At 31.3% G+C, this 14,542-nt stretch overlaps 1 protein-coding gene across 2 annotated transcripts in view; it reads left to right on the top strand.

The window, feature by feature from the left end:
* LOC106478134 (homeotic protein ultrabithorax-like) overlaps positions 1 to 14,542 on the top strand; it is an 86,840-nt gene that overhangs the window by 6,645 nt on the left and 65,653 nt on the right. Inside the window, exons 1-2 of one of the 2 annotated variants that reach the window (XR_002609826.1) lie at positions 5,165 to 5,348; positions 10,755 to 10,853. The gene's annotated coding sequence lies outside the window, so the exon portion shown is untranslated. Of the gene's footprint in view, positions 1 to 5,164; positions 5,349 to 10,754; positions 10,854 to 14,542 lie in introns of those variants that run through there. The other variant, XR_002609827.1, reaches the window with a different exon arrangement.

The following is a 14,542-nucleotide window of genomic DNA, read 5'->3' as shown; positions in this document are numbered from 1 at the left end:
TGAACCTTTACATGTTTATCTAAAAGAAATGTAATTACTACACTAACAATAACCTTACATGTTTATCAAAGAAATGTAATTACTACACTAATATAACCTTACATGTTTATCAAAAGAAATGTAATTACTACACAACAATAACCTTACATGTTTATCAAAAGAAATGTAATTACTACACAACAATAACCTTACATGTTTATCAAAAGAAATGTAATTACTACACAACAATAACCTTACATGTTTATCAAAAGAAATGTAATTACTACACAACAATAACCTTACATGTTTATCAAAAGAAATTTAATTACTACACAACAATAACCTTACATGTTTATCAAAAGAAATGTAATTACTACACAACAATAACCTTACATGTTTGTCAAAAGAAATGTAATTACTACACAAAACTAACCTTACATGTTTATCAAAAGAAATATAATTCTTACACAACAATAACCTTAAATTTTTATTAAGAGAAATGTAATTACTACACAACAATAACCTTACATGTTTATTAAAATAAATGTAATTACTACACAACAATAACCTTACACGTTGATAGTTTACATTGTATCGGTTTGTTTTTTCTCTAAGTTCACCCTTTTTTATCTAGTGGGTCTACAGATAGAAGTATTATGTATTGCAAGATGTAATATATAGCTCAGAGAACTATCATCATAAACAAAGTAAAATATAGCAGGCGATGAAATATAATAACAGTGACTGTCTCGTTTCTTACCAAAGCACTGCTCAGAAATCAAACTCGTGCCAAGATTTCTCTGGTTCAATACTCTGTTCACTTTGGTCTAGCTTGTTTTTTGCTATTCATTTAAGTCAGTTGAGTCAGGAACAAATGCTGAGTCTACTTTCTAGAGTCATAATCATTTCAATGGTACTGTCAAAAGGGTATCTATTAGGCAAACTAAACAAAACTTTCGTGAAAAGATATGTGATATATAAGTCCTTGAGTAAGACTAAATGATTATAGAATAACCTGAGCATCAAAACACACACACACACACAAGAAAAAATAGTTGTGTTTGAAGAAGAACAGTCGCAAAAATAGATGCCAGTTATTATACTCACCTTTAATATCTCTTAACTTGCAAGTCAACACCTGTAAAATGCGAAGCACGCGAGCATTAAAACATAAACAGTGACTTATAGAATTTGAACTGATTTAGATTACTATATATGATTGGTAAAAAGTGATAATATTACCATTCATATACAGTAATCTACATCAGTTCAGATTCTATACGTCACTGTTTATGTTTTATGTTTAAACTTTACTATTGGTAAAGTGATAATAAGCTTCTCTCTCTGTTGAGTTTTTCATCTGTAAAGTTTTGTGTTGAATGTCTTCTCTCTGTGTTAAGTTTTCATCTGTACATTAAAGTTTTGTGTTGACTATCTTCTCTCTCTAATCTATTTTTACGTTCGTTATTATAATCTCAGTGTTAGAATAATGTAACATTAACGGGCTTCTTTTCGTGTCATGCTTCATAGTCTTCGTACATTTAAGTGTTTTATATTCATAACTCTACTATTGGTATAATATTACCACTTATATATAGTAATCTACATCATTTTAGATTCTATACGTCACTGTTTATGTTTTATGTTCATACTCTACTATTGGTGTACATTAAAGTTTTGTGTTTACTAGATGAAAAACTTAACAGAGAGACAGAAGATAGTCAACACAAAACTTTAATGTGCAGATGAAAAACTAACACAAAGGGAAGACTGCCAGTGCCAGATATTATTAAAGGGGTGAAAAAACCTAGAATGAGTATCGACAACACAAAATTACATTAATGTAGGAAGGCAAAAAATATAACGTAGAGTAAAAATTGTAATGTATAGGTAGGGAAAATCGACAACACAACTTACCATTAATTGAGGGGCGGAAAACATAACACTGAGGAAAAGTTGTAAACACAGAATATCTCCTCAAGTTACATTAGTCGGAGATGTTTAATGGGCTTCTATTGGTTATAATAAATTGTTAGGGAGGATTATATTAAGCATACTGATGTCGAGATCTCAAAGAACATAAAATCTGTGATACCACTTGTTTGGTAAGTAATATAATTAATGTTACTTTCATTAAGAGTATTGATTATAATGTTTAATACATATCTTTATTATTATTATATGGTTTGTTATAAGGATTATTTTGCATTGTTAGCTCAATATATATATATTTAGGGCTAAGCTAAATTTCTTATGCTGGTCAAACTTCATGAGATATTAATGGAATTGTGGTCGAAAATATCGCTTACAGCGCGGGCACGCAACTGATGAATCAAAGTATTCTGATGATTAGAAGTGAGAACGTAAGGAAAATGTATCAAATTAACTATATTCAATACTGGAGAGGTTGTTAAACTTGTCACTCTCGATTGTTGTGTTTTTCAACACGAAAATTGAATCTTGTCTGTAAAATTATTTCAGATTCTGTAATGACCAGTTAATTCAATATGAGTTGTTATAGTTTTTTCTAGTTGTATTGGGAAACTCAAGTAAAAGTGTTAGAGTCTTTCAGTAACAATAAGTTGATTAGAAGATAATTGTTGTATTATTTCCTGTAAACAGCACCTGAAGGATTGAAACGATGGTTTTATATTCTAAATTAAAGAAGCTCACGCAAACTTATCATACAAATAAGACCGGTCTATAAGCTCCCTTATAAAGGTATGCAGACATAGCCACGGTTTTTATGTATGCAACATGCAACACTCTATGGAACAAGGTGATCAGATTTTTATTTCTGTTTATGCGCCAAGAAGCTGACTTTGAGGAATGCAAATTGCCAAATCCAGTGAAGCTGAAGAGTGAGTGCTATCATACAATTTTTTTTTGGGGGGGGGGGGTAGTTGTCATAATATCTGTTTCTATTTCTATCATAAACCAAGTAGCATTTACTGCCCCTATACTGTCTATTTATATATATATATAAAAATTTGTTTTCCGGATTTGTTAATATGCACACTTGGTGCTTAATAACACAATAAGTATGGTTATTTTTTGTTGTTGTTGTACAGAGTTGTTTTTATTTGACATTTTGGTTTGGTAGTATTTTAAACTCCATTCTTCCTTTTTATTAGAAAAGTGTGTCTTTATTATATATATATATATATATATTGTGTGAATTATAATTATATTTATAACTTCTAGAATTTGTGGACCGTCTAGATATTGTACTAGCACGTGCCTAGTGAGGTTCGCACGTCCAATAAACTTCTCGGAGTTTTAATGACCAAAATGCACCCAATTATAATTTTCTTCCGATCATTGATAAGCCTTTTCCAATATTTGCGAAGCATTTTAGGTTAAATTTTCACCTCCAGAAGATCTCGACTTTCAGTTAATTGAGTTTTTATTTCGTCTGTTAGGATATTGTCGACAATTTTTTTCTGCAAATACCAGCAGCTTTCTTAGTTTCAATAACTCACGAGAGCAGCTGTCATATAACATTATTTACACTACATTAAGGTGACCTCTGTACTGAACAGATTTTTTTATTCGACATATTTCTTTGTCACTTAGATAACATTGTAATAGGACTAGTGCCTCCAAGTATGCGTACAAATTATGCCAATTATTCAACACTACATTCTTTTCATTCATCATGTAAGTGTTAAAAGTAGACTTTTTTTCGTATAAGAGTAACAGAAAAAGTCGCAAGTATAACAACAGTTTGTCATTTTATTTTATATAAATCTTATTGTCAACTTTGTGACCGGCAGACCGCAATCAGCGACAAATCGTAATAATATATCTAAATAAAATAAATAAACAAACTCAGAAATATTTAACGTTCGCCTTTCTTTAATTTTGTATAATAAAATAAAATAAGAACATGTGTATGAAATTTATGTCCTTACATATGGTTCATCCACTTATGTCTTAATTTCAGGAAAGTCAGTAAGTATAAATTTCATGATTTATTTTGAAAATTTTATTCAACTTTTTGTTTTACGTTTTAATTTCGCGCAAAGCTACTCGAGGGCTATCTGCACAAACCGTTTCTAATTTAAAAGTGATGGATTAGAGGTAAGGCGGCTAGTCAACACCACCCACCGCCATCTCTTGCGCTACCTCTTTACCAATGAACGGTATAATTGACCGTCACATTATAACGCCCCCCACAGCTGAAAGGGCGAGTATGTTCGGTGACGGATTTTCGAATCCGTCAAAGCATTTTAACAAGTACATTGTTCAGGGCAATTAAACACAATTATTGTTCAGATTTTCCACAATACATCTAGTAACACAAGGAAGGAAGTACGGTAATGTTTTTTTAATACATTCGTTATTTAAATCTTTAAACATAATAAAAATCGTAAATAAAAACATCAGAACAGACAATTGTAGTTAAATATAAATATTATTAGTTTCATCGATCCAGATTAGATAACGATCTGGATTTGTTTGATAACGTTCCCTGGCATTTGCTAAAAACGTTAAAATGAAAATAACGTTTCATCAACTAATACATTGTTGGGGTATTAAGAGTTGAAGATCTTACTATTGTTGTTTTTTGAGCAATTAAAACTGCGACGTTATATTTGATTAAAAAACATTCCAACTGAAAAAAAAGTGATCGCGATACTGAGATTAATATATTTTGTTTTACATTATCCTCCAATATAAAATCAGACTTTCGTACACTGAAAGATTTGTTTGTTTGTAATTAAGCACAAAGCTACACAATGTGTTGTCTGTGCTCTGCCCACCACGAGTATAGAAACCCGATTTCTAGCATTATAAGTCCGTATACATACCACTGGTGGCATACTGAAAGAAAGAGCATAATTAGAATATATTTATGATTAATACGTATAACATTATTCACGGAATTTTTGTTTAAGAGCTTAATTGGGCCTTTGAATAAATTTTCCTGTAAAATAGGTGTTTTATTTGTTTCAATTTATGCATGTTATCAGTGAATTATAACTCTCTAAAAGAAGTATAGGCAAAGGTGATGTGTTATGGTTGAAATACAACGTGCTATACGTTACACGTAATCAAAGTAAACTTGGTCAGAAACGGGTCTGTGGCTCCGCCCAGTTGCGGGTGTAATTCATCACGTTCCTTCAAATAAAACAGAAGTGCTCGTAACTGTATAAAGTGGGCAGAAAAAACAAAACAATAACAACGTAAATTGTACGTTACCGCTACAGCTCCTATTCGAAGAAAGCGTGTTCGTCTTGTGGCTTCTTCTGAAAATGACGTAACGGAAGAAATTCTGGGCTTGTCAAGATAGCTCAGACATACGATGCATTTTCAATTATGGTTGCTGAGAATCGTCAAAGATTTCCTACATTCAGAATAAAAAGGTATGTAGTTATGACGCCCTCTAGTATCGTTACTATATACACTGGTATATACTTAATGTTTGGTAATGAGTTTATGCACATATAAACAATGATTCTCATTCTCGTTGTTTTCCACAGATATAAAAACAATATAGGATCGAGTTACAAAATCATTTTTTTACAACGTTTTCACATTTTTGGGTAGACGTTTAATAATTTTAAACATAAAATAAATATGAAAATGACAGCTTAATAACTTGATAGTTTTTACTTTTTTGCATCATTTATAATTAGATATTTCCTGACATTCTTTCTTTTTTTGAGGTTTGCTTGAAGTACATCTCGAGTGTAACTGCAAGAAAAAAACAACAGATTTAGTAAATATAGACACAATGCTAGTTAGCCATATTCCTGTGTTAAACAACGGTGTTCGTAGCTCCAGCGTTTCTATCCATTTCGTTGAGACTGCTTTATGTTTGGTGCGATAAACAACTTGTGATCGTTTTGGTCCATTTTTTAAAGGATTTTCTCGTGGTAATGTTACTTGATAATTATATCAATACTCTTGTAGTAAACAACTAGGGTTAGCAACTCCAGCGTTTCGGTTCGCTTCCTTAGGGCTCACATAGACAATCGATTTAAGATCTATCATTGTTTATTCAGTGTTTTTCACAGTTCTAACTTTGATGCTTTGTATTTCAATATCTAAGTTTATGTAATTAAAAAAAGATAGATGTTGCCGGTAGGTCAGCGGTAAGTTTATGGACTTTGAACGCTAAAATCCTGTGTTTGATTCAACGCGATGGACAAAGCACAGATAGCCCATTGTATAGATTTACGCTAAGAAAGCATAATACAATAATAAATAGACATCTTTAAAATTTCAAATGAATTTCGTTTGATCCATAGAAGATGTATTAATGATGGACTCTCACTTTAAAATGATATAATAATTGATCCTATGTTCTTGTTCAGATTCTTCTAAGTGAATCGGGTTTCATGTTAAATTTTTAATCTTGTTTATTATTTTCATATATCTGATTAAAATTATCACTAATAATTTGTATATCTTTTAAAAATGAATTAAGTTAATTTCATCAAGTTAGTCGAGATGTTTTTTTTAAAAAAGTCTATGATGTATACAAGTTGCTATCGAGATGCAGAAAAACATGTTATGTTAATCTCATTCAGCTTAGTATTATTTAACCGATGCTAGAACGCTTCTATTGAAAGGCTGGGAGTATGGCTTGTGAGTATCATTTTGGATTAACTGATTGAAATAATTATCTTTGTCTTTGTAAGGTATTATTTTCAGGATGATTTGAACATCCATGAGATGCATATTTCGGGTCATATGGTCTGCCTATACAGATTATGTTTTGTTTTGTTTTCAGAATAGCCAACTTAAAATTATTTCGAGATTTGCGACTAAGCATTTGGTGTTGTTAATCAAGACCTTTCTGAATATGTTAATATTTCTTGAACTTCGAGCAAAGTGACTCGACGGCAATCTGCCCTAACCGTCCCTGATGTAAGTGATAGACTAAAGGAAGGCAGTTAGTCAACGTCATCCACCGGCAAAAGTTTGGTTACTTTTTATCATCGAGAAATTGAATAGACCGTCGCACTATAACCCCCTCATGACTGAAAGGGCAAGCATGTTTGGCGACGGAATTCGAACCCGCAAATTGCGAGTCGACGCCCTAACCACTAAGCCATGAAATGTATCATTAACCCTTCTTAAATATATAAGAAACAAAACAATTTCTTCCAACAGTGACCCAAACCAGTTTCAACATTACATATACATCCGTTATCTACTACACTGCCTTTCTGCACCACTATTCTTATTATTTGTGCTTCATTTTATAGCCTAAAAGCATTATCAAACAGATAAAGTGTAACTAAACCTCCAACTATCAAACATCAGCTAGATAGACTTTTAAACAAAATACTAATTTTAAAACATTTTACGTATTTGTTTACGTAACAAAATATAGCTGGTTGAAGCAAAACATCTCGTGTATAGCGAGAACAATTGTTATTACGTTATTTACACGTATTTGTTCTACGTAACAAAATATAACTGGTTGGAGCAGAGCATCTCATGTATAGCGAGAACAATTGTTATTACGTTATTTACACGTATTTGTTCTACGTAACAAAATATAACTGGTTGAAGCAAAACATCTCATGTATAGCGAGAACAATTGTTATTACGTTATTTACACGTATTTGTTCTACGTAACAAAATATAACTGGTTGGAGCAGAACATCTCATGTATAGCGAGAACAATTTTATCACTTTATTTACATGTATTTGTTTCTTAGATACACCCATTTATTTTGTAAATAAAATTACATTCATACCCCTTATAATAGTAAGATTATCAAATACGCACCCACTATTATTTGAACTAGAAGGTTGTGTGCACAAATTCACATGTTTGTCAATGCGCACCAAGCAATTATTTGTCTTTATACAAGAATGAAAGGTTTTCTAGCACCATTCTATTATTTATGCGCCACCACACACCATGCTGACGTTTCACTGCTGACCCCTTCATCCTAAGAAACGCAAGTAATAATTATAATAAAAGAAACGTCAAAAAAAAACGAACGGCCCATTTCTAACAGATGCCTTAAACAGCATTAACATAGCTATAAGGTTTACTTGCAGACTTCTTTCCCCCCCTTCTGCTTTTGGTGTTAAGACGACATTTTACTCCCCCCGAGTATCAATGACTCAAACTAAGAAAACTCAACGAATGTCTTCACATATAAACATTTTCTGGAACGATTACATGTACAGCATATTAATGAGATTCCCCTGAATGGTGTTAAAAAAAGTTAACAAGCTTTGCTTGAAATTTTAGTTAACAATGAATGTTAACTCTGCTTTCATTAGTACACTCTCATATCATTCCACTCACGTACAGATGTGTGTTTTTTATGGTTTGCCAGAATATATTTCCTTACATGCTTGGACTGGTAATTTCCACCATACTCATCAGTTGCAAGAAGAACAAGGTCGACGTGAAAGCAATTTATATTAATTAAACGATTTTTATGCACATCTGATACATCGCATAACAGTAGAAAGTACATATTATTGAACTATGCAGTAACAACAAATAACAGCAGAAAGTATATATTATAGAACTATGCAGTAACAACAAATAACAGTAGAAAGCATATATTATAGAACTATGCAGTAACAACAAATAACAGAAGAAAGCATATATTATAGAACTATGCAGTAACAACAAATAACAGTAGAAAGTACATATTATAGAACTATGCAGTAACAACAAATAACAGCAGAAAGTATATATTATAGAATTATGCAGTAACAACAAATAACAGCAGAAAGTATATATTATAGAACTATGCAGTAACAACAAATAACAGTAGAAAGCATATATTATAGAATTATGCAGTAACAACAAATAACAGTAGAAAGTAGATATTATAGAACTATGCAGTAACAACAAATAACAGTAGATAGTACATATTATAGAGCTATGCAGTAACAACAAATAACAGTAGAAAGTATATATTAAGGAATTATGCAGTGACAACATTTTTTCCCCTACGCAATCCCACAAACACAACCAAGCTCAGGTAATTCACTTTACAAATGAGATCTGGTTTACTTGGAAGAGAAAATACGACAACTTCATTTTCGCATATTTGTATGCAATTTCGTGTATTTCACAACTTTGTTAACTTCGTTAAATATATTATATTTTAAAAGAGATGGAAAAGATCAAGAACTTTTTATTATGGTATAGAAAAAAAATTATCTCAACTTTTTTGGTTATATAAACAATTGCCACAGAGCTTCCACTTTATTACACTGTTTTTTGATAAAGCTGTATTTTTTTGTTGTTGTTGTCTCAACGTTTCGGTTATGGGCAATTGCAACAGAGCTGAATTATATTGTTCATCTCTTTGATTAAAATGCATAACCAAAACGTTGGGATAATAAAGGCAAATTATTTTCTGGCAAAAAAATTCATTTTTATCTTGTAAGTATGTCCAAACATTTACATTCATCACTGTGTTTTTTAAACCGAACATATTTTATTTAATGTTTAAAAAAATACTCCGATATTTCACATTCATCACTGTATTTTTTTAAACCGAACATATTTTATTTAATGTTTACAAAAACTCCGACATTTCAAATTTATCTAATTCTAAATTCTAACGTTTACTAGAAATTATCATTGTGTCATTGTGTTTATTTTGGGTAAAAACAGGAAAAAATGACTTTGGATATTGAAATAAACAAGATGTTTATAATTGCGTGGACTGCTCTCTTCTTTCTATCCTAATACACATTGTTCTTTCCCTCGGTGTTGGTAAGGTTGGACTTATTATTTCCACTGACATTCATTTACTGGATATAGCACTTGTTAAAATATCCGGAATATTTCTTTCGTCTTAACCATCTTATTTTTTCTGCGCGGTCGTATACTTGACTTTGTACAACGTTGCCAGTTTTTAAAGTTTCAACCAAACACTCAACCACATAAAGAAAGTTAATACAGTAATCTTTTCTCTTCTTTCCCAAGATTTCTTTCATTTATTTCCCTTTCTCTCATTTAGATAAACCACTAAGTGTATCGGTAATAAGTATCAGTAAAATTACACATACATGTTTTGTTTATGTTCATTTTGTTTTTTGTTTATCAAGAGATACTAAATGGGGTTTGTATATATATTGTGTTTTGTTTTTCAAATAATAACCATTTTGGTTTACTCGAACTTGTTTTTCTTACGGGACTAACTCGGGTTTATATAGATTATTTTCTTTTCAAATAATAACCATTTTGGTTTACTCGAACTTGTTTTCCTTATGAGATTAACTCAGATTTATATAGATTATTTTGAAATAATAACCATTTTGGTTTACTCGAACTTGTTTTTCTTACGAGACTAACTCGGGTTTATATAAATTATTTTCTTTTCAAACAATAATCATTTGGTTTACTCGAACTTGTTTTTCTTACGGGATTAACTCGGGTTTATATAGCTTATTTTTTTTCAAATAATAACCATTTTGATTTACTCGAACTTGTCTTTTGTTTTTCATGCGGGATTAAATAATTTTGCCCAAGGAAAGTTAGGTTTTTTGGATGTCTACAAATATAATGATATTCACCCATAACATTTTTAAGTATTAATACTAAGTACTTAGAATAAATTGAATTTATTTCAATGGAAAAGAGAAGTTGCAACAAAAGATATGGGTGTCAGATATTTTGAATGTCTCATATACTAATATTTTACTTATACTTAAAAGTAACTGTTTGTCACGATATCTTTAAAAAATAGTTCAATCTGTCGACGTTGTTAATGGAATTTCATGTCTGTGAAATATTAAATATTTTATGTAACTCTGTTTCTTCAATGTCATAGGCCAGCGGTGCTCTGAAAAACCCAAAGAAGACACTTTACAGGATAAAGAGGCAATAGGATGAGAAAAATGAATCAAGAAAGATTGTGAAGAGTTTAGTAGTGAGCGAATTTCAGATTGTTTGTATCTAATATCTGACCATAATTTTCTACAGCTTTTAAGTTTTTTCAAATTTTTCATTATTATGTGTCTTTAAGAGAATTTTATATTTATAAAGACTTTTATATTTCAGTCAAACAGAAGTACTTAGCAATTACAGCTTATCATAAACCAGCATGCCTTAAACATGTGTAAACACTGTCAATTTTTAATGTTTTTAGTCTTCCAGAGTCTAGGTAAACAAGATTAAGTATATCATGTATAAACTTATAGATTCCATTGTTGTTTGCCCATATATAAGTAAAAACTAGTGACGGTAGCGCCGCCTACCACTGAGCTCATTCGCAGGTTAGTCTTTGAAGCTAGTAGTCACAAAGAGAGCAGGAACAGAGCAGAGTAGATAAATCTGTAACCATTATAAAGTGTTAATGTTTTTAGTCTTACACGAGTATAGGTAAACAAAATTAAGACTACCGAGTGCAAATATGCAGATGTCATTTTAGATTGTATTCTTATACGATTAAAACTTGGTGACGGTAGCGCCGCCTACTAAAGAGATCATTCGCAGCTTATTCTTTGAAGCTATTGGTCACAAACAGAACAGAATCAGTGTAAATAAATAAATCTGTAATGATTTTTCAAATATATGCATGCTTTAGTTTCCTACGAGTATGGTTAAACAAGATTAAGTCTACCGAGTGCAAATATGCAGATGTCATTTTAACTTGTCCATATAACTAGTGACGTTAGCGCCGCCTACTACTAAGCTAATCTGCAGGTTATTCTTTTAAGATATTGGTCACAGCGTAGAATCAGCGCAAAGTATATAAATCTGTAATAACTTTCCAAATGCATATATTTTTAGTCTCCCACGAGTATGGTTAAACAAGATTAAGACTACCGAGTGCAAATATGCTGATACAATTTTAGTTTGTATCCCTATACAATAAACAATTACTGACTGTAGCGCCGCCTACTAGAGAGATCATTCGTAGTTTATTCTTTGTAGCTATTGGTCACAATCTGTGAGCAGATTAAGTGATAAATAGATAACTGTGTATATGGAACAGCAGGCGCGATAATTCCAGAAGTTTTCTGGCTATTTGTCTATGGTTTATGAATGGTAATTAGATATCACGAATTAATGTTTAACAAAACTTTCATCGGCATATTAAAACATGAATCATCTATTAATTAATGCAGTAGTTCGTATTTTGTAAACATAAAAAAAATCTCAAGCATAAGTAACTAAAATTAAATTGTTCTATACACAAAACTAGGAAATTCACAAAATGCATGTAAAATACTAAAGCATTTAGAGGACATTTTGTTGCTTTTGCTAAGTAACAACGATAATTGTTGGTGCATTGTAGTGCACAAACAAGAGGTTTTTATTTGTTTTTTTTTTTAAGGGTGGACAACTCAGATTCAATGAAGTGAAAATCTTATTATCTCATTACTTTTATTGTTAATAATCTCAAAACTCGTATATCATAAAACAGTATAGAATTCAAAATATACGGAAACCGATAACCTGATCTTTTTTAGAAATGGTCACTTGTGTTGCTATTAGTATTATATTATTTGTTTTGATTAGCAATGACTGCCTGATATTTTAGGGATACTGGAGTAGGTAAGTATTGTTTGACACCTTACTTAACAGAATCATAAATCGTTAGAGATATATAATTTAAAAAATCCAATTTCCATTTTGGAGCAATTTATTTAACACAAATAAAAACGAAACGCTTGTAACTTCCTTTTTTTTGCCTGAAAACGAACTTTTATTGTTGTTTTAACGTAAGCAACATGGGCCAATAACTATTGTAAAATTCATAGTAACAAGCATTCTGGGTGAGTGACCGTTCAACGTATTCACGTGGTAAAATGTGTCACTAAAATTCAAAGACGCCTGGTTTTAGGCTAAATGGTTCTTTTAACTTCACTCGAAAACAGGGACTGCGGCTTGTTAGAGGGTCGTTGCTTGCAGCGTTTAGGGTTTTAGAGAAAAACTTATTAGTGTATTGTAAAACACCTGCTTGTTATACTACGTATTTTCATACGCTTATCTGATACAGAGAAAAAAAATGGAATTTCAATACCTCTATCGTTAAAGTCCAATTGAAATTATATTTATGCGAGTACTCTTTCGTTAAAGTCCAATTCAAATCATACTTATGCGAGTACTCAATCGTTAAAGTCCAATTCAAATTATACTTAACTCACTGGTATATATAGTATCATAACACTTTCATGAAGCGTTATAATCTTTGTAAACTGAAAGTAACCTAATATGTACTAAAAAAGTAAACACAGTGTTAATATACGTAATGCTATGAAGTCCCTTTTTTCACGCCCTCTACTATACATTAACTTAATGATTAAAAACTGTACATACCAATGACATTAACGCGCGTTTTTATAATGTCAGTATTTTTTTCATGTATAAAAGGAACAGATATAAAAGTGCTTGAAACAATTACTGCTGAGAATTAAACAAAGGTGGCTTATAAAGTTTTATATTGAGGATAAAGTAAGTTTGACGATAAAACATAATTGATGTTTTTTGCATGTTTTTATTGGCAGAGAAAATGTATATTGAGAAATGAATTACGTGGGATTTCACCCGATAGAGTATAGTTAATCTACAGAGCGTAACTAATATATTCATTACGTGCTTGGTTATTCGCAGCTAGTCGTAACGTTCCGTGTGTGAGTACCTGATGTTAAACGTATGAGGACACAAATATCTGGGAATATCAAACAGTGTGTAATTTGCTAAGATATTTCAGCAAAGATACATAAAATTGACTTTATAAATCAGTAGAAAAAAGCTTTTGTAGCCTATGATCAGAAGTAACGTCAGTTTGGTAAGCTTAGACTATTTGTTATAGTGATTCAGTAACACAATGGGTTATCTATTATTTGCCCAACATGGGTATCGTAACATGAATTTTATCATTGTAAGCACGTAGACTTATCGCTGAGCCACTAGGGATGGGGGTGGAGCTAGTGTTTCAGTTTCCACAGATAGTATACTGAAATCGCAATCATGAAGAGATACGACTTAGCCAGATGCAATGGCATGACCTGATGTAGAACCTTTTCTGATTATTTGGTCCAAAATCAGATGTTTAGATCCTACACTGTGGGCTTTAGTCGAATACTTTTATGTTGTGAACTTGCTAGTAAAGACAGAGAAAACATGAAGCCGATCAAAGAAAAAAACGTTGAGCTGGCAAAGTGAGTACAAATAACGAACATGAAAAAGTGATGAAACATGATTGTGAAAGATTTATAACTATATAACAGCTCGAATCACAGTTTTAAGAACATCGGTTATCTACATCGTAGTGTTTCATCGCATGGAGCGAATATAAAATATCGTTACAGTTATTCCTATATCTACAAAGTATTGTTATAGTTATTCCGATATATACAAAGTATTGTTACAGTTATTCCTATATCTACAAAGTATTGTTACAGTTATTCCGATATATACAAAGTATTGTTACTGTTATTCCGATATCTACAAAGTATGTTACAGTTATTCCAATATCTACAAAGTATTGTTATAGTTATTCCGATATATACAAAGTATTGTTACAGTTATTCCAGTATCTACAAAGCATTGGACTAGTAGTTATCATATATACAAGCATTGTTATGTATTCCGATATATACAAGTATG

Source organism: Limulus polyphemus, unplaced genomic scaffold, assembly GCF_000517525.1.
Source record: "Limulus polyphemus unplaced genomic scaffold, Limulus_polyphemus-2.1.2 Scaffold183, whole genome shotgun sequence".
Taxonomy (NCBI): Eukaryota; Metazoa; Arthropoda; class Merostomata; order Xiphosura; family Limulidae; genus Limulus; species Limulus polyphemus.
The sequence above is the reverse complement of the archived record's forward strand: the minus strand, read 5'-3'. Positions and strand labels throughout refer to the sequence as shown.